Here is a 19,328-nt window from a genome sequence, read left to right as displayed (position 1 = left end):
GGCGGGGAATAATCTGGTGAGATTCCAAAAATAGTTTAAAGAAAGCAGCACCACGTATCGCTTTTGGAATGTGTGGCTTCTGTCGGGCACATGGCTAAACAAGTAAACAATGAATGGTGGGAAGGAAAACAACACCATATCACCACGGTAATCATCAGGCCAATGCATTCTGGAGGAGTTTTGTTGTCATTAACTTGTCTCCACCCATCAGGCTACCAACCCCCCCCCCCCCCCCCCCCCCCCAAACAAAAAGCACAGCATAGGACAGAATCTCCCCACCCCAGCAGACTCTCAACATCTCTGTCATCCAACCATGCCATGGAGACTCCATGTGCATTATAGCCTTAAATAGCTTTATATACAGACTGGAATAATCCAAGCTGTCACACGGAACAACACTAAATATTTTAAGTCCTTATTAAAGCACAGCTGGGCAAATCAGGCGACATTTTGCCTTTCACGAATTATGGAATTATGGCCATGTGCAGAGTCAAAATGCTTTAATAAATAAACTCGAAGGGCGCAGGGGTTTTCAACATTTTATAAAAGTAAAATGACACCTTTCCCACAAGTGAAATGTTTTGCCTTTTGTCTAAAATTGGCACAATGGCCCATCAAGCATATTGACTTTGCAAAGTATTAATTGCCCGAGCCCACCTTAAACCCGTGAGTGCAAAATTACCAGCGCGAACACTATCTAGCCAGGCCTTGGCATTTTGGATTTGATGTTTTTCCAGTAGTTCATGCGTCAACTTTGGTGGAAAGAAAATGAATGAAGTTCCTCTTATTTCAGGACTTTCTGTTGTGCGTCCCGTGTTAATATTTATTAGACTGGATTTAGTTTGTAAGTGCGGTTCCTCTCTGGGTTTCATTGTCAGTCAGTTTATTTGTTATCTATCACCCGGGAGTTTGTGTCTTTTCTCCCCCCTCGTCCTTTCACTGTCTGCACCATTCTTCGAAAACGTTAATGTATATGTACCGCTCGCTAAACCGATTACGTTGCATCGATTATATACAATCAACACCGCAGAAACAGACCATTCGGTCCATCTTGGGCCATGCTGCTCGCTGTACCTTGCCCTCTTCACTTCATCTAATTTAACAGCACATTAACTAAGGGTGTGGAGGCTTTAGAGAGGGTGCAGAAGAGATTTACCAGGATGTTGCCTGGTATGGAGGGCATTAGCTATGAGGAGCGGTTGAATAAACTGGGCTTGTTCTCACTGGAACAACCGAGATTGAGGGGCGACCTGATAGAGGTCTACAAAATTATGAGGGGCATAGACAGAGTGGATAGTCAGAAGCTTTTCCCCCAGGGAGAGGGGCCAATTACTAGGGGGCATAGGTTTAAGGTGCGAGGGGCAAGGTTTAGAGGAGATGTACGAGGCAAGTTTTTTACACAGAGGGTAGTGGGTGCCTGGACCTCGCTGCCGGAGGAGGTGGTGGAAGCAGGGACGATAGTGACATTTAAGGGGCATCTTGACAAATACCTGAATAGGATGGGAATAGAGGGATACGGACCCCAGAAGTGTAGAAGATTTTAGTTTAGTCGCAGCATGGTCAGCACGGGCTTGGAGGGCCGAAGGGCCTGTTCCTGTGCTGTACTTTTCTTTGTTCTTTGTAACCCCAACCATTCCTTTATGGAGCTTCCTTTTAAATGAATCAAAGGCGGTCACCTCAACTGCTCAATGTGGTAGCAAGCTCCACATTCCCGCCACTTTCTTCCCTGAAGAGATTTCCCCTGAATGCCTTATTAGATTCATTAGAGATGCCAACCCCCTCCTCATTTTGTACTCCCCTTTATAAATGGAAACATTCGCTGTCAACCCCCTTCACCATTTTAAAGACCCGTTTTCTTTCACACACGCAAAACAAAATCACCCCAGCGCCCCTCAAGCTTATTTGATGAAAACGTTTTGATTCTGTGCAGGGCGTGTGGCCAAAGGACGAAATAGCAGCGATAGCGGCAGTTTATCGGTGCTGTGGGTGCGCGGTCCCAAGGCAGGACTGAGAGACTAATTCCCCTCGTGGCCAAGTCCTTGTTGGCGATTTAACAAAATGGACTGAGTGGATGAAAGGTCAAATTACTGAGGGAACTTTAAAACAAAAGCAAAAAACGACCCTGCTTAGTGGCCAAATCTTGTTTGCCTGACTCTACTGGATATTTGAGACTGGCAATGAAGACATTTCTTTCAGCGGTTACTCACCGGGGATCGAAAGGGCTTTAACCATTGGCAAAAGAAAGTAACAAAGCTTCCACGACTATCATAAAAAAATCTTAATTGAAACATTTGGTTCCTTGCTCCTGGTATATTAGTTCAAGATCCGTGTCTGTCTAAATGGATAATACCACATTAAGAGTTGAAACGTGTATTTGTGCAACAGTTTGTAACAGCTGATTTTATCACAATTTAGACGCCTGGTTAGTTTAGTGACCTCAGCCTCGGATTGTGGGCGCGATTCCACTGGCAGCAAGATTCTGACAAGCTATCAGACCATCTTTCTTGTTTAGGGAATTCTATTTTTTGTGTGTCTTTAACAACCATGAGTTCCTTTCCTCCTCTACGCCCCTGATTTAATTTTTAAGGTGCGGGAAGGTTTGACAGAAAAGGCTGGGGGGAGGTGGGAGATTGGAGGGGGGGGGGGGGGGGGAGATTCAGCAGGACTGGCAGCCTCTGAGGAGAGGGAAACGCGAGTTTACCTTCCCAGAGCTCCTGAGAGGAGTCACGTTGGACTGGACATGTTAACCCTGTCCCCCACACCCCCCTCTCCCTCTCCCTCTCTCCCCAGGTACTGCCAAACCCGCTGGCTTTTCCCAAAACATTCTCTTTTGGTTTCAGAATCCTAGAGCTTGCGTTGACAGACCTTGACAGGCAAGGGTTTTCTATTTAAAGACACCAAGCTTTACAATGTGGGAATAGGAAGGGGAAAAGTGCCGGAAATAGACAGCAGAAATAGGAATAGTGGGTCCCGGTCCTGGCAATAGACTACACCTAAAGCGCGAGCCTCTCTCCCGTCCCATCCCAGGACACACACCGGGATTATTGCAGCCAGCAATCCATGACTTTAGGTGTTCCGCGACTTTGCCACTGTGCAAGTCCTGGAACTGAAAGAAAAATGGGAATCTGATACAAATGCTAAATTGTGGATGAATGTGCGGGATGGATAGTTCACACACGAGGAGAAAACGCGAGTGAGGACGGCAGGACACTTCAAGGAAACAGCAATTTGGGGGGAAAAGAGGGGAAATGGATTAATCTCACACGTTTATCACAGACTCCTGAAATGTCACGTTGTCACACTAAATGGCCACGATAATTGCACTCGGTACTGGGTTTGGGTGAGCCTGTGATCGCATTGGTGTAAAAACTTACTTAAAAGTTCTCAGAAATGGGTGCAGAAATCTTCTCGCCTCCACCGCGTGTATAGAAAGTTTGTCTGTGCTTCAATGTAAAGACTGAGCGCGTCGTTTAACCCGGCTTCTAAAGTTAACTCCACTCAACACTTTATGAATGTGGAAGCGTGCCTGCAGCTTTACCCGGAGCAGAATACAATCGCCGGGGGTCCCTCTGCCTCCTTTCTGCTGCCAAGTGGTGACAGCACGAGCGCTTTTTACCTGAAAACGATCGCAGCCGCTCCCGAGATCCGGCCGCTCGTTGCACTCGCACAGAGATCCACTTCACTCTCCCGGGAGGGCAAACCTGTTGAGTTCTTGGGGGAACTGAATGAAGTTCAAGCGCTCTCGGACTAGCAAGTCTGAACGCCCACTTGCTGATCTCACCAAGACACGAGTGTAACTGAACTCTTGCAGGCCGCTCATAGGGTCCTGAAACGGTGGCTTTTGCCAGGGCTGTCTGTCTGATGAGCTCACGGGTGGAGTCAGGTTACACGGTACCGTGCTGTGGAGGAGGATGTTATCCGCAGCCTCAGTGCGTGTCCCTGCTGCAGCAGAGGCAACTTGGCTGAGTTAGAATCAGTCACTCAATAATGACTATTTCTCTCCGTTCACTAGCAGAGCAACCTTGCTTGCAGTCACTCCATTGCAAAGGAATTCGTAACCTCATGGGAACCTTCTGAGCCCTGTTAGGAAACAAAGGTAGTTTTAAGGGATTTACATTTGTATTGGTAAACATTTGAAATAAAGTTTAGTTTTAAGTAGGTTTCATTTAATATTTCTGTGCCCAGAAGGGTTAAACCTACAGTTAGATTCGTGCTCGACAAAGATGTTTGTCTGCGTGGGAGTTGGTTAAATTCCAAATGTGTTTTTATTGTGCTTAGAGAGGGCTGTGGTGTGAAGAGTTAATAAACCAGCATAGGTGTGCGGACATTGCTTAGCAACTGGGGCCTTGTAAGGTAGTGAAACTCTTAATTTTAGTTTAGCTAATTTGATTGCAGTTGGAGATAGGTACTAAGAGAGAAGGCAGCTCTCACAGCTCTAATCACAGTTGGTTTTAGAAGGCTGAAGGGGGAACATCTCTTTCAGCCTTGCTGGAAGCAAAGCCACACTAAGTTAAGAAAACTGATGCTGGAAATCTAAAGTACAGCTAGTTAAGGAAACTAAAAAATTGAAGAAAACTTTCCAAGAAGTCTGAAGTTAACTGAACACAGGGAACTGGGAGTCAGAACAGATTACTGTAACAGTAAAGTCACAAAGAGTTGAAAAGACATTGAGAGGCCAGAAAGATATTTGCAGTAGTGTTAAGGTTTGTGAGAAATTACTACAGTTTGGAGACATTTGAAATAATTGTGGATACCAGTGCCTCAACATTCAAGTTGTGCAAAAGTATTTAAGACAAAGAAAATCTGAAAGGAGAGGTGTAAAACCTGAAAGTGAAATCTCGATGGAAACAACGGATGGGGAGCAGAATTTAAAAGAAGATTCGAAATTGTAAGTTTTGAAAGCAGAAATTGAAATCATTCGAATAGAAGCCAGAGTTCAGTGAGACAAGGTGGGTCATGGTAACAGAATCATGTGGAGGGATTTTGAGGAGAAATTCACAGCATTCACTTGAATTCACAGAGGAGTGTATTTTGCCATCTTCATCTTGTGTGCTTAAAAGGGACATTGTGCGTTAATGAGACCATTGTATCGCAAGATGTACTTTGTAATCCATGTTACTCTTAAAATCTGTGTTGAATTATTGAAGTAAGGAGGGTAAAGGAGTCTTCTATCATAATCCAATATTTTCATGTTTAATAAATGTTTTTTTCTTGTTAAAACTAATTAGCATTCATGTGACGCTGTTCCACCGCATTATATAAAAAAGTAAAAGTTATGGGTTGGATTCTCCATCGGCCGATGCCGGAATCGGGAAATGTGATTGGGTGGAGAATTGGTTTTGACACCAAAATTGTGGCGTTGCAGCGGGCGCTGGGTTCATGTTAAATCACAATTCTCCAGTGTCTCAACAGTGCCATTAATGCATTGTACTCTGCACGTTCGGTAAAACACCATTTGCGTATCATTAGCAGGCCTGAACTGGTAGTCTCTGGGGGCTCCGCGATTCTCTGCCTCCACTGGGGGACTACCCAATGAGGAGGTACATTTCTGCTTTCAAAAATTGTGAAAACTTTCAGTACTATGGCTGCTGAGGAGGACAGAGTGGGTACAGAATGTGTCCAACATTGCCATTGTTATGGGCCAGGGTTTAGAGAACCCCAAAGTGTATCATGGAGTTCACCTGACCCACAACTTTGAATAGATTGTGGTATGGGGAGCACACAGCCCACTCTACACGTGTGATACAGCAGAAATAGAAAAATATTTTTTAAAGCAAAACAATGTTTATTCTACGAACTCAAGTTAACCTTTTTAAAAATACAGTGAACATCTTAGCAACCATCAATTCAAATACAACCCCAAAGAATACAACACTAAGTAATCCTTAATAACTTCCCAAACAACATCCAGAAGACAAAAGAAACACCTTTTAACAGAAGCACATCAGGTTTACATTCACTACTCAAAACATTTATAATTCTGAATTCACCAAATGATCAAGAGATAGTCTTTTCATGGCAGAGAGATCAACAGTGCACCTGCTTTGTTTGGCTTCAGCTCCAACACTGAAAAAACAAAACCAAAAAAACACAGACACATCCAAGCTTTTCTCAAAGTGAAACTAAAAAGCAGAGCCAGAACTCAGCTCCACCCACACTCTGACATCACTGAAGTAACATGAGCAGACAGACATTTCTTAAAGTGACATTCTCATGACACCATAGTGTACTGACAGTCGTACCACTGGCTGGGGGCTTCTGCCAAGGCTGGGGGCAGTAGCGGGGTGGCCAGGAGGTGGGCTGTGTGGTCAGGGTGGATGGACATGGAACACCATTCCCACAGCCAGCAAGGCAGCCATGCAGCTATGCACGCTACTGACTGCCGCCTTTGAACTTAGTGCCATGGGTGTACTGGTGTCCCTCCAGTGGCCTCTAGCCTCAGCCAAAACCATTAAGGGGATGGGCACGCTTCAGCATAACTAGTGCCACCTTGTTGACTGAGATGACTGTGTGTCCGGAGTGCTGTGTGTATATGCGGCTGCAGCTTGTCAGACTCCTGAATATCAACCCCGGGTCCGGCACCATGTGGCACCGGTGCTAGTCCCCTAATGGTCGCTGAATTGGTCCAGGTGCAGCACCAGTTTTGCTGTCCTAGTAGTTTTGCCCCAGTGCCAATACTTAGTCTCAAGAACTGAGAATTCCGCCACAGGACTTTTGAGTTCAAAAGGAGGAGGTGTTAGCAATTTTGGAAAATGTCAAAATAGATAAGTCCCCTGGGCCAGATGGGATTTATCCTAGGATTCTCTGGGGAGCCAGGGAGGAGATTGCAGAGCCTTTGTCCTTGATCTTTACGTCGTCTTTATCGACAGGAATAGTGCCGGAAGACTGGAGGATAGCAAATGTTGTCCCCTTGTTCAAGAAGGGGAGTAGAGACAACCCTGGTAATTATAGACCTGTGAGCCTTACTTCGGTTGTGGGTAAAATGTTGGAAAAGGTTATAAGAGATAGGGTTTATAATCATCTTGAAAAGAACAAGTTGATTAGCGATAGTCAACACGGTTTTGTGAAGGGTAGGTCATGTCTCACAAACCTTATTGAGTTTTTTGAGAAGGTGACCAAACAGGTGGATCAGGGTAAAGCTGTTGATGTGGTGTATATGGATTTCAGTAAGGCGTTTGATAAGGTTCCCCACGGTAGGCTATTGCAGAAAATAAGGAAGTATGGAATTGAAGGTGATTTAGCGGTTTGGATCAGTAATTGGCTATCTGAAAGAAGACAGAGGGTGGTGGTTGATGGCAAATGTTCATCCTGGAGTTCAGTTACTAGTGGTGTACCGCAAGGATCTGTTTTGGGGCCACTGCTGTTTGTCATTTTTATAAATGACCTGGAAGAGGGTGTAGAAGGATGGGTTAGTAAATTTGCAGATGACACGAAGGTCGGTGGAGTTGTGGATAGTGCTGAAGGATGTTATAGGATACAGAGGGACATAGATAAGCTGCAGAGCTGGGCTGAGAGGTGGCAGATGGAGTTTAATGTGGAAAAGTGTGAGGTGGTTCACTTTGGAAGGAGTAACAGGAATGCAGAGTACTGGGCTAACGGCAAGATTCTTGGTAGTGTAGATGAACAGAGAGATCTCGGCATCCAGGTTCATAAATCCCTGAAAGTTTCCACCCAGGTTAATAGGGCTGTTAAGAAGGCATATGGTGTGCTAGCCTTTATAAGCAGGGGGATTGAGTTTCAGAACCACAAGGTCATGCAGCAGCTGTACATAACTCTGGTGCGGCCGCACCTGGAGTACTGCGTGCAGTTCTGGTCACCACATTATAGGAAGGATGTGGAAGCTTTGGAAAGGGTTCAGAGGAGATTTACTAGGATGTTGCCTGGTATGGAGGGAAGGTCTTACGAGGAAAGGCTCAGGGAATTGAGGTTGTTTTCGTTAGAGAGGAGAAGGCTGAGAGGTGACTTAATAGAGACATATAACATAGTCAGAGGGTTAGATAGGGTGGACAGTGAGAGTCTTTTTCCTCGGATGGTGATGACCAACACGAGGGGACATAGCTTTAAATTGAGGGGTGATAGATATAGGACAGATGTCAGAGGCAGTTTCTTTACTCAGAGAGTAGTAGGGGTGTGGAACGCCCTGCCTGCAACAGTAGTAGATTCGCCAACTTTAAGGGCATTTAAGTGGTCACTGGATAGACATATGGATGAAAATGGAATAGTGTAGGTCAGATAGGCTTCAGGTGGTTTCACAGGTCGACCATTTTTTGATCTTCCTAATCAGTTAGAACACTAACCGGGATTATAACAGTCACTACTTCAGGAGCATACAATGCCATAAAGGAATGGGAGATATTAATTTTGTGCAGAAATAGTAGTTGCAGGGGCTGCAGCCCCATCCAAATACAGCTGATCTTATTCAAGGCAACAGTAACCAACAAGAACATTTCGCCCCTGACTGGTATAAGATTTGACATTCCTGCTCAGTTGGATGAATGCCAAATATGATGTGGTTTGGCAGGTGTTACACTTTCTCTTCTCATTTTCTCTCATTCGCTCCCACTCTTTTTTCATGAACCTGATCATTTTCATCCTATCTTGATGTCCTCTTCATTTATTTCAGCATATCATCACATCTTTAAATTTCTCTCATAGTAGTTCATTGATTGCCCCCATTCTTTTCTGTGCTCATTTTAACCATCCTTTCACCTATTCGGAATCAGAGAATGAACAATTGCATTCAAATAACACATGCAGAGGGTTTGTACGTGAAGAAGAGAACCAGCTTCTACCAGAGACCAGTGAACCCCACAGAATCCCTGTGCCAGCCTGTGATATCCACTCAAAATAGGCACACGTCGGGAGCAGCTATGCTGCCCAAACGTCAGTTGAAAATTGGGTGTGTTAGAACACAACACTTTTGCCACACCATCAACATTGAACTTATCTGATTTTTAGGCAGGTTTTTCAATGAGAGAACTCTAGCCTGCTTCAGGCCAGAGGCTTCTTAAATATGAAAATGCTCTCCCTATGCTGGTTCCTCTTGACTTCTCTGCCCAAAGGGTATTCCACCCACAGTGCAAGCACTTCTACAGTGTGCAGGGCAAGAAGGCAGGTCCCAAATCCCTCTGAGCCAGAGCAGGGATCGAACCCTATGCTGTTGGCCCCAATCTGATCCAAGGTGATCCCTTGATTGAATGCATCTCAAGTACCCTGCTGTGAAGCTAACCACAATGGTTTTAAACATCTACCTGTGATTGACAGGCCATCACCACATTAAAAGCAGTTAAGTGCTTTCTGCAGAGAAAAATAAGTGAAAGTAGTTATCTGTTAGATCTTTATAAATATTGTGGTTAGCTTCATAGCAGGGTATTTGAGACACATTCAGGCCTGAAGGGAAATCAAAATAAACAATCTAAACATCTGGCAGTCTGGAAGCCATTTCCATGTCAATTATAGCCTACAAAAAATATTTATCTTTGAAAGTGAATAGAAACCACACAGATCAAAGGATCTGAGGGGGATTAAAGCATTGTGATATGGTTTTGGATTTCTATGAAGTACCAACTGCTGTTTTCTACATCTCTGTCTGAGGCAGCAGGTGTGAGGGACAGGTAAGTGAAAAAGCAGTGATTTTTCATTGTTTATGACTGATGGGGGGATCTGATGGGTATTTGTGATGGGGGTGTCTGATGGGAGAGACTGATGGGGAGGTTGGGTGGTGGGGTGAGCAAGATTTGTGCTGTGGGCGGAGGGTGCCCTCTGATGGACTTTGGGGGAACTCACATTAAATATGAATCCCTTTAGCCCACCACAAGGTCCACCGCATCAAGGCCATGCTGGAAAATGTTTGTACCAATCCACGCCTGTGTGAGCCCCAGCCAAGAGGGCTGGAGCATCATGGAGGCATGAAGAATCAGGAGTCCAGCCGTTAATTGGATGCAAATGGGTTTAAATGACCCATTTTCATCCTCCTGCTGTCGCAGGGTGTATAGATTATTGCGGGGGACCAAGGCATTGACGTGGGATTCTCCACCACATCGGGATCTCCGCTACCAGCAAAGGGTGGCAGAAAATCCAGCCCAATGTTTTTTGGGCATTTTCTGCTCCCGTCTACATTATACCTGCTAATTCTCTATCCCCACAACGTTGGGATATATTCCATTTCTACATTCTGGTAATTGATATGTAGAATGAACATTTGCAAGCTTAGTGTTGATTCACAGAGGAGACTATTTTTCATTGCCCTGTGATCACAGAATACATCTTCTCTCAGATGGCAACCAATTACTGCCCAACCAGTTTCCTGTCATGATTGCATAACATGTGCCCCATACTGAGGCGCTGTGCCTGTTATATAAAAACAATATGAATGCAGAATCAAGACCTTTATTGTTGGTATAGCTGAGAAATGGTGTCTCAATACCAATTTTAAAAAATAAATTCAAAGTACCCAATTAATTTTTTCCCATTAAGGGGCAAATTAGCATGGCCGATCCACCTACCCTGCACATCTTTGGGTTGTGGGGGTGAAACCCATGCAAACACAGGGAGAATGTGCAAACTCCACACGGACAGTGACACAAGCCAGGATCGAACCTGGGACCTCGGCGCCGTGAAGCTGCAGTGCTACCCACTGCGCCACCGTGCTGCCCTCCCAATATAAATTTTAAGAAAAAGTTCCTGCCTATGATATTATCCAACCAAATTATAGTGCTGAGTTTACACGAATGTTATAAAATGGCAGAATAAAAACACCAAATAGCAAAGATTTCAGAAATTACAATCTCTGAGACAATAAGCCATAAATTCGGTCCCACGAGGAGCAGAACGGATCCTCACAACAGTTTTTGTCAGTTTTGCTCAAAATCCCAGCACCTTACCTACAGGGTCGGGGGTGTGGTGGATTTTGACTTTGTGTGACAGTTTAAAATGGGCAATGTTGACTCAATGGGCAATTATATTAATTTCTATTGCAGTTAATGGATGCCTGCATCAAGATCATCCATCTCAGCTTTGACAAAGGGTCATTTGGACTCGAAATGTTAGCTCCTTTCTCTCCCTAGAGCTGCTGCCAGATCTGCTGAGATTTTCCAGCATTTTCTCTTTGGTTTCAGATTCCAGCATCCGCAGTAATTTGCTTTTATTCAATATCATCCATATTGCATTATTAACCAGAGTCAAAATTGTCCACCGTGGACTGAGGATTTTATTAATCAACTTAAAAGGTGTATGAAGTAAGTGTCATACTCCTGGATGTATAAGATTCTGGTTTTTGGATCTGGAAATGATTGGCAGTGCACTAAACAATGGAAAGTGTCACTGAAGATAATCAACTGTGAAAGCGAAATTAAAGCAAAAGGCACAGTTTTCATTCGCCTTAGCCTGACCCAGGAAGCGAAAGTTGGGGGGATTGGTAGGATAGAACAGAGAACATAGAACAGTACAGCGCAGAACAGGCCCTTCGGCCCTCGATGTTGTGCCGAGCATTGCCCAAAACCAAGATCAAGGTATCCCACTCCCTGTCATTCTGGTGAGCTCCATGTGCCTATCCAATAACCGCTTGAAAGTTCCTAAAGTGTCCGACTCCACTATCACAGCAGGCAATCCATTCCACACCCTAACCACTCTCTGAGTAAAGAACCTACATTGGACATCCCTCCTATATCTCCCACCCTGAATCTTATAGTTATGCCCCCTTGTAACAGCTACATCCACCCGAGGAAATAATCTCTGAATGTCCACTCTATCTATCCCACTCATCATCTTATAAACCTCGATTAAGTCGCCTCTCATCCTCCTCCGCTCCAAAGAGAAAAGCCCTAGCTCCCTCAAACTTTCCTCATAAGACCTATCCTGCAAACCAGGCAGTTGCAAGAGAATGTTCCACGGAAGAAGGTTTTCACTGGCAGTTATATCTGCACAAAATAAGCAAATCTCAAGTGCCCTGTTTGATTTTGTGCTCGACCTATTCTTTTCTTGATATTGTTGGACAACTGAAATGTTTACTAAATGTGTTCAGAGCACAGCCACATGCTGCAGGCATCAATGTTACAAGGAACAGCACCAAACAGAAAATAATTGGAATTACTTTGGGGGGAACTGACAAAGAAATGAATGCGATCTGAAAAGTTAAATGAAAAGAAGAAGGAAAACGCAGAGCATAACACTGAATATCAGCACTGCACAAAGAACAAAGAATATTACAGCACAGGAACAGGCCCTTCAGCCCACCAAGCCTGCACCGATTCAGATTCCTTATTCAGACCTACTACTTATTGCCCAAATGATCTGTATCCCTCCATTCCTCGTCCGTTCATGTATCTATCAAGATACATCTTAAACAGGGCAGCACGGTGGCCTAGTGGTTAGCACAACCGCCTCACGGCGCTGAGGTCCCAGGTTCGATCCCGGCTCTGGGTCACCGTCCGTGTGGAGTTTGCCCGTTCTCCCTGTGTCTGCGTGGGTTTCGCCCCCACAACCCAAAAATGTACAGAGTAGGTGGATTGGCCATGCTAAATTGCCCCTTAATTGGAAAAAATAATTGGGTAATCTAAATTTAAAAAAAAAAGAAAAAAAAAGATACATCTTAAACATTGCTATTGTGCTTCCCTCCACCATCTCCACTGGCAACACGTTCCAGGCACTCACCGTCCTCTGTGTGAAAAACTTTCCCCGCACATCTACCCTAAACTTTCCCCCTCTTGCCTTGAACCTGTGCCCCCTTGTAATTGAGTCTTCCACCCTGGGAAAACGCTTCTGACTATTCACCCTGACTGTGCCTCTCGTAATTTTGTAGATCTCAATCAGGTCTCAGCCTCCTTTTTTCAATGAAAACCATCCGAGTTTATTTAATCTCTCCTCATCTCTCCTCATAGCCAACACCCTTGAGACCAGGCACAACCTGTGCACAACCAACACCCTTGTGACCAGGTAAACCCTCTTTGCACTCTCTGCAAAGCATCCACATTCTACTGATAGTGTGGCAACCAGAACTGAAGGTAATATTCCAAATGTGGCCTAACTAAAGTTTTATACAACTGTAACATGACTTGCCAACTCTTGTACTCATTGCCCCAGCCAATAAGAATAAAGATTAGAGCCAACGTTGTGAAGCAAGTTCCGAAAGAGTTTGAAGCCTTAACTCCGTTTCTGCCTCCAGAGATGCTGCCAGACCTGCTGAGGTTTTCCAGCACTTTTTATTTTTATTTCCGATCTCCAGCATCCATAGTATTTTGTCTTTATTTGATTAAGGAGATAGGTGAAGCCCTAAATGCAAAATGTCCTTTCAGGAAAGTCCATGGAATTCTGGAATTCAAAGAGCAGAGGAATTCTCTCCAGTGTCCTGGGCCATATTTATCCCTCAACTGACATCACCAAAAAAAAACGATCACATTCCTCTTTGCAGGAGCTTCCTGTGAGCAAACTGGCTGCCGGATTTCCTACATTACGAAGTGGCCGCATTTCAGAAAAATATTTAATTGCATGCCTGAGGGTGTGGATTTCCTTTCTGGCATTCTTCCATCCAGCAAAAGGTTGTGGGCACACAGCAAATAAATTCATTTCAGTTGGGGTGTCTTCATATGACACATCCCTGCTGATTGCTGAAGAGCCCAACTGTTGAGAGGCAGGTTCCGCCACTACTACCTCACATGAAGCTACCGAGTGTGCTGTGGGTTGTTCTTTCCAGCATTGGTATTGGTTGCCAAACCATGTGACCACCGGTCATGGTCATGCATTCCAATCCATAGGAGATGTGACCGTTTTCCTCTTTTATCAGCTAGTGATCTCCAGACGCAGTAATTAACGTCCAGAGCCTTCATCCTTGCAAGCATCAAGGGAGCTAAGCTCTGGGCACCCTGCCAGCTGGCTCCGGCTACCTTACCATATAAAACGACCTTGGGTGTGTGACCACCCTCCAACCAATGGATGTACCTGAGGCAAGTAAGCCGATGCTGTTTGATGAGTACTGACAAATTATCGTTCAGCCTGCCAAGCATCAACATCCCTTGCGCACATAATGATACCAAATAACAATACTTTGCACTATTATTAGAACTATCGCTACCCACCAAAGGTTTACCATCAGGGTGTGAAAGGCGCTTCATAAACGCACATCTTTCTTTCCTCTGTCTTTGCAATAGATTTGTGCGCAAATTTAACAAGGAAATTCATGAGGCAGACACCAGAAATTTTCGTGATCATTTAGAGAGAAGAGTTTGAGGAGGATGGTGCTTGTGTGGAGCAACAATGTAAATTAAATCGTAAAAATGTTCTCATTTGATTTTATGGTGAACACATCAATTGCAGTGTTGTTATTCATAATGAATGGAAGAATCCTTACCCCCTGATGAGAAGGTGGGTAGATAGATTGAGATCAATTAAAAGTAATGGTTTGTGTGATTAATTAGGCAGCTTCTGTTCCCAAAAGTTGATACGCCTTTAGATTTACCCCCTGATATCTAATGATGTTATTTCAATAAAAATGCAACTATATCAATAGTCACATAAGTATGCAGCTCACACGCTACATTTGCCACAAAATAAAACTGATGTTATTGATATGCTTTGCCTGCGCAAGGTTGTGCAATGACTCAATGAGTGGATGCATATCCAGAGTGGTATTGAGCAATACTCATTGAGAAACCTCTGTGCTCTGTTAACAGATCTCAATTGGGGTGTCATTAGAGGGGCTACAGCTGGGCTCAGTTACCCTGGAATATGGACAATGGGGAGTGGAAACTCAGGCCTTCTACCCCTGGTCATTTTACCACGTCTCCTGCTGAAAGCAGTACAGAGTTGAACACTGGATGAGAATGGAAGCAGACTTAGCTTTGGTGTTTCACAGCCAGTCTCCTTGAAGCATGTTTTTCAGGGCAATCGCTATTGCCTCCAGTGGAATCGCATCTCATCAAGGCTCACCATCTCCGGAAACTACCTTGATCGCTCAGAGCTAATTGAATTCTATCCATTGGAGAACACATTTTAATCAGTCTATGCATTTTTCTAAGGCTGAAGTAAATCAATGCTCATTCCAGTTAGTGCAATGCGACTTTTTACTTTAGTTCAATGCAAAATTTGCCATGAGTTACGAAGCTCAGATTGTTTCGTTTTGTTACTTTGTGCTGTGTTGAGCTTGAAGTGTCTTATTTGAAGATCACCTTGCTGGAAACAGTTCCAGTTTATAATTATAAAGCCTCGTGACTGCTTAAGCTCTCATAATATGAGAGTGGACCAATACGGCTTCAACAATCTTAAATTATGAGCAAGATTTTCTGGCTCAGTACAAGTTTACAATGGTTAATATTTGGTCACTATTCTTCACCTGACTTTGAAATGGAGCGCTGCAGGGCCAGTGCTTGTTGGCCAAGTTCCCTGTAGGTCTGTTGCATCAAGAAGGCTGCAGAGTCAGTAATAGTGTATGAGAAATTCCCTGAAACTCAGTACAATAGAATTTGATTTGCTTGTGCTCTGACTGTCAGCCAGGGCTGTGCATTTTCTTGGCTCCCAGATAAGCTTCCCCTTCTGTCTGACTGCACTCCTGCGGAATGCAAATATAAGGGCACGCTGCTACTTCACTGATCTCAAATATAGAAGGAAGAGGAGTCAGTCCCACTTGCTTCACAGGCGGTGATTGGATTCCTTCAGCTCTGAGCACTGCCACTGGAATACTGCCTCCAACAACCTCCCTGTATACTGTTCCTAATCTGTCCAATCCCCTTTCCCGTCATGAGCAATCTGTCCCGCCTACATTCCAGGCTGTTACATTTTTTTTTAGAATCCTTCTTCTGTTCCAACCTGCCTCAATTTGTGTCCTTACTCTTGTTGTTTATGTCAGCCTTCTCTTAATATTGCTTGGATCATTTCTGCTTTGTTCCCCAGCTTGTTTTATTTTTCCCTTCTCTCTTTCACCTTTCGGAGTTTCCTTATCCCTTGTTTTCTTCCTTCCTCTTGTCAGCTCACATCATGCTGACTGTTGCCGAACATTTTAATCGTGACTGCCAAGGGCACAGTTAACATGTGAGTGAAACAACAGGAAAGGAGATGAAGGCACGGATGAAAATAAAAGAATCCAGACAGACAGAGACAAAAATACAGTAAACAAAATTATAAATAATGAATAGAGCACTTCATAGAATCGTAAAATCCCTACAGTGCAGAAAGAGGCCATTCGGCCCATCAAATCTGCACCGACACTCTGAAGGGCACCCCACCCAGCCCTGCTCCACCCCCATAACCCCACCTAACCTGCACATCCCTGGACACTAAGGAGAAATTTTGCATGGCCAATCCACCTAACCCGCACATCTTTGGACTGTGGAAGCAAACCAGAGCAGAGGGAGGAAACCCACACAGACACGGGGAGAACATGCAAGCTCACCACAGCCGGTCACCCAAGGCCGGAATCGAACCCGGGTCCCCGGTGATGTGAGTCAGCAATGCTAACCACTGTGCCACCATGCCACCCATGCTGTACATAATACACTCTGCTTTCTCTCTCTCCCTCTCTCTCTCCCTGTTTCTGTGTGGTTGTGTATTTTTGGATTGTTAATCTCTTTTCCTCTATTTTTTCCAGACCTCTCCCTTCATTTCTCTTCCACTACTTCCATTTGTTTTCCCAATGTGCTTTATTTTTTGAAGACCCATATCCAATTTTCTCAATTTCTGCCCCATTTTTTCCTCATGATTTCTCTCACTTTTTCACTGTCTCTTCCAGCCCCTTTCCTTATTATTCACAAAGTTCCTTGTTTTATTTTCATCATTAGTAAGTAAAGTCGCCATAGTTCCAGACGACCTATGGCTGCTTTCCCTCTGTTGAGGAGCAAGGTTGAGAAGGCCATCCTTCATGAATAACCTCAGGTGGTACGGGGATTAGAACCATAGAATTCCTGCAGTGCAGAAGAAGGCCATTTGGCCCACCACATCTGTACCGATCCTGTGAAAAAGCATCTTACGGAGGCCCAATCGCACACCCTAGCCCTATAACCCCACCTAACCTGCAGATCCTTGGATACTAAGGGGCAATTTTAGCATGGCCAATCCACCTAACCTGGAGGAAGCCCACGCAGACATGGGAAGAAAGTGCAAACTCCACACAGTCACCCAAGGCCGGAATTGAACCGGGGTTCTTGCGCTATGAGGCAGCAATGCTCACCACTGTACCAGCATGCCAGAATTGAATCCGAGTTGGCCACGCTCTGCATCATGAACCATCTGTCCAACCAACTGATTCCTAGGCTGGCGGGACTGACGTATGAGGAGATCTTGATTCGGTTAGGATTATATTTGCTGGGGTTTAGAAGAGCGAGATGGAATCTCATATCAGCTTATTAAATGTTAACAAGACTAGACAGGGTGGATGCAGGAAGAATGTTCCTGATGGCAGGAGAGTCCAGAACCGGGGGGGGGGTCACACTCTGAGGATACGGGTAAACCATTTTGGACTGAGATGAGGAGAAATTTCTTCACATAAAGAGTGTTGAGCTTGTGGAATCCGCTACCACACAAAGCAGTTGAAGCCAAAACATTGGTATGTTTTCAAGATGGTTATATATAGCTCTTGTGGCTAAAGAGGTTAAAGGATATAGGCGGAAAGCGGGTTACTGAGTTGGATTATCAACCATGATCTTAATGAATTGCGGAGCAGGCTCGAAGGCTGTATGGCCTACTCCTGTTCCTATTTTCTATGTTTCTATACAAGTGGTGTAGCTAGTCCCATTCAATACTGCTCGTAACCTGATTGTGAGACTGGTGTACCTCCCTGTCCAATGTGCATTTTAAGGAAGATGTTGCGAAATTAGAGAGGGATGGGAAGAGATGGCACTTTCAAATTTCTTTCTGATGTCATTCAAAGATGCCACTGAGAACATGAGAGTGGGCAACTGCATTTTAAATGCATTCATTCTGTATTTGTTCCGAAGAGTAGAACAACTTTACATGGGTAGATTGGCTCGGTGTTCTGAGAGCAGCTAAATCAAAAACAAATTTTGAGAAGGATGCTTCTGGTTGGTTGGCTGGTTTGTGATGCGGAGCAACGCAAACATTGTGGGTTCAATTCCCGTACCGGCTGAAGTTACTCATGAAGGCCCTGCCCTCTCAACCTTGCCTCTCGCTTGAGGTGTGTTGACGCTCAGTTTAAATCACCACCAGTCAGCTCTCAAAGGAGAGAACAGCTTATGGTCCTCTGGGACTGCAGTGATGCAGCACATGGCTTGTGACATTACCATCCAGAGTTCAGTGAAGAAATCGTCCTACTCTACTATCAGTTATTACTTCAGCACCAAACATTTTATGTCATAAACATATCCATGAACACATAAATGTCCACTTGTTTCATTATTGTGTTTTTCACGTATAATGCTGGGTCGTTCGTTTTGCATGTGTTTTCATTCAAATGAAGAATGTCTGGGGACTGAAACACTTCCATCTTGATGACAAATGACAGTCACAAGCATTCCTGGATGAGGCAGGTGGCAAACCCCAAACAAACTCTAACATGTTGCATCGGTCACTTTACCATTTTTCATGCCAATCAAAGTGATCTATATGTTGCTAGCTTGTGTCTGTGTTCATTAAGAGCTAAATTTGAACTGCTCCATCTGATTTCCCCACTTACCTTCGATGGCTTGTATGTTGAGCATATCTTATATCAATATACATTACTATCAATGTTTATGTTGAGTGCTTGTCTGACCTAGTCTCCCATGTTTCTCTTAATCTACAATCACATCATTCCTGTATTCTGACTGTGCTCACATCAAAACACATTCCGCCTTATCCTGTTTTAATTTGTTCCTTCCAAAGACCTCAATGTCGCAGTTCCTGAACCCCCTTTAGTCTTTTCTTCTTCCCATAGTTTCCAGCTGTTAACCCAAGGATGGAGTCACTTCCTTTCCTCCATTTCTTAACTCCTGGATCTATCCATCTCCCTGCCTACAGACTAAACCAGTCTGACTACAGTGTTGGTGCCATATTTCACACCAAGATGAGCTTCCAACTGCATATTCACCACGTTACAATGACCACTTATTTCTCCATCCACAATGTTGCCTGATTTGGCTCCTGTCTCACCTCATTTACAGCGGAAACCCTAATTTATGCCTTTATTATCTTTAGATTTGACTATCCCAATGCACTCCTGGCTGGAGTTCTACCTTCCTAAACTTGAGGTCATCCAAACCTCCACTGCCCGTGCCTTAACTCACACTCAGTCCCCGACTCCCCAGTCTCACCAACCTACATTTACTTCCAATCAAGCAATGTCTTGATTTTAGCATTTTTATCCTTGTTTTTAAATCCCTCCCCCTCTCAATACCTCTGTAATCTCC

General features: G+C 44.3%; 1 protein-coding gene and 1 long non-coding RNA gene across 4 annotated transcripts in view; one reads left to right on the top strand and one right to left on the bottom strand.

Moving 5' to 3' along the window:
- Positions 1-3,956, bottom strand: part of si:dkey-87k14.1 (leucine-rich repeat transmembrane protein FLRT2) — a 58,322-nt gene extending 54,366 nt beyond the window's left edge. Inside the window, exon 1 of the mRNA XM_038774719.1 lies at positions 3,617-3,956. The gene's annotated coding sequence lies outside the window, so the exon portion shown is untranslated. The remainder of the gene's footprint in view (positions 1-3,616) is intronic.
- LOC119951524 overlaps positions 1-19,328 on the top strand; it is a 69,399-nt gene that overhangs the window by 43,565 nt on the left and 6,506 nt on the right. The window lies entirely within an intron of this gene.

This window comes from Scyliorhinus canicula, chromosome 2 (assembly GCF_902713615.1).
Source record: "Scyliorhinus canicula chromosome 2, sScyCan1.1, whole genome shotgun sequence".
Classification (NCBI taxonomy): domain Eukaryota; kingdom Metazoa; phylum Chordata; class Chondrichthyes; order Carcharhiniformes; family Scyliorhinidae; genus Scyliorhinus; species Scyliorhinus canicula.
The sequence above is the reverse complement of the archived record's forward strand: the minus strand, read 5'-3'. Positions and strand labels throughout refer to the sequence as shown.